The sequence below is a fragment of the Electrophorus electricus genome, chromosome 11, assembly GCF_041902795.1.
Source record: "Electrophorus electricus isolate QZ-2024a chromosome 11, ASM4190279v1, whole genome shotgun sequence".
Lineage (NCBI taxonomy): Eukaryota > Metazoa > Chordata > Actinopteri > Gymnotiformes > Gymnotidae > Electrophorus > Electrophorus electricus.
Window position 1 is genome coordinate 28,133,284 of NC_137507.1, and position 1,717 is coordinate 28,135,000.

The window sequence follows — 1,717 nt, forward strand, 5'->3', positions numbered from 1 at the left end:
CATGGTGTGTTTATGAATTCGGAGTCTAGAAGAAAGAACAGGTTAAATGACTCTAAATGAGTGATTGTTATAAGTGATAGGCATGCGTGGACAAGTTTGCACAGTGATAAGTTTGCCCATAAGTTCAAGGCACATTGTGACTTACACATTGTTATAGTGCAGGCTAAGGGATTTCTAACAGACTCCCCCCTTTTGTTCAATTAAAAAAGCAAAAAAACAAAAACAAAAACAAGACAACGCATCAGTATCTGTCCAGAATGACAGCTGGTGAAGCCAAGGAACACACCATTATACACCACAGCTCTGAAAGCAAAATGCATGCTCTGGTAAAAGGAAGGGAAACAAAAGCACTGATCCTCGGTGACAAGCGAAAGGGTTGTGCATTTCTTTCAAGTTTAAACAGTGCCGTTTGCTTGGGTTACGTTTCCTTCTGTCTCTCTGTGAGGCTGGAATTCTGGGTTTCTGGCATCTCTAACGTCTTATGTTACAGCAATGTTGTTCAGTGGTTCCTTAGTGTGAGTGATAAATGACACTTAAAAATCTGGGTATATTTCACAAATTCTTACATAAGAATATCTTTATGTAAGAAAGAGAAATGGAATACGTCTCAACTGGTAACGCATTAGTAGATTGGATGAGTTATTTTATGGGACACTCCAGTGAGAGGGCATGTTATCTTCAGTAAACCTTCGCATTTACTGCTGTGGTGTTTGAAAGTGATGCACAACGCACAGAATGTGTTGTTCTTCCTTTGCATTGAATGCATTCTTCCTTTGATTGCTAGTGATTGATAATATCTGGATTAGGTGTTTAATCTCTGATTTGGGTACAGGTGCAAGTTCACTCAAAATGGTAAGATTGCCCTTTGGTTCCTGAGTCACACAGTCCACACCCTCAAAACTGAGTGATGGCTTTGAATTCTTTGGACCCTTTAACACTAAGGACAACCTTAATGTTAGAATTCTTTAGGAAACCAGACACTGGTTGTCATAATGAATATGTTAGATTTTGCTGGAGTTCATAAGAAAAAACTGCTCCTAGCCCAACAACTAATATAACCTTTCAGAAACCTTTGTGCAAACATGTTCAGTTTGGTCTGAGATAACAGAGCAATTGCTGTCTCTTTGATAGCAAGACATTGTTTCTTTCTGGAGATATGAAAATATGGATCATTGATTTATGATATTATTTCCCCAATAAAACTGAAAAAGATTGATCTTCAGAGTCAACGCCCACGCACACAAGCCTGCTAAAGCAACGCGAATGGGTTTGGGCTTGCGAGCACAAATCGAAAGTATCAGGCATTTCACTGGTGTGAAGTTCAGGAGGGCGTGGTCCTCGCTCGTGTTTAGCGGTCGTGGCTGCTCTTATAAGCAGGCATGCCGATGACGAGGCAATCAGACTCCTGGAGTTCGGCAGTGACCTCATCAGACCTGTCGAGGACCTCACGCTGACTCAGGCAAGTGGGTGACACTGAATCTGTTGCAGTTCTGTGCAGAAATTCCAACTTTCTACAGCATTGCACCTCTTTTAGAACAATGTGCCAGTTTTATTGTGCCGATTTATTTAAATGGTAAACTATAAAAAAAAATAATACAAGCGTAACAAAAGTAGCCAGATGAGTTGGTATTTGATTAAGTAATTGCTTCAGATTACTATCTGACTCATGTTATTGTGACTGGACTTGGAGAGAGAGAGAGAGAGAGAGAGAGAGAGA

At 40.4% G+C, this 1,717-nt stretch overlaps 1 protein-coding gene across 2 annotated transcripts in view; it reads left to right on the forward strand.

The window, feature by feature from the left end:
• Positions 1–1,388: 1,388 nt before the first annotated feature.
• The window catches only part of ccl25a (chemokine (C-C motif) ligand 25a), a 3,438-nt gene continuing 3,109 nt past the window's right edge, over positions 1,389–1,717 (forward strand). The window contains exon 1 of one of the 2 annotated variants that reach the window (XM_027017443.3): positions 1,389–1,459. The gene's annotated coding sequence lies outside the window, so the exon portion shown is untranslated. Of the gene's footprint in view, positions 1,464–1,717 lie in introns of both variants that reach the window. The other variant, XM_081723415.1, reaches the window with a different exon arrangement.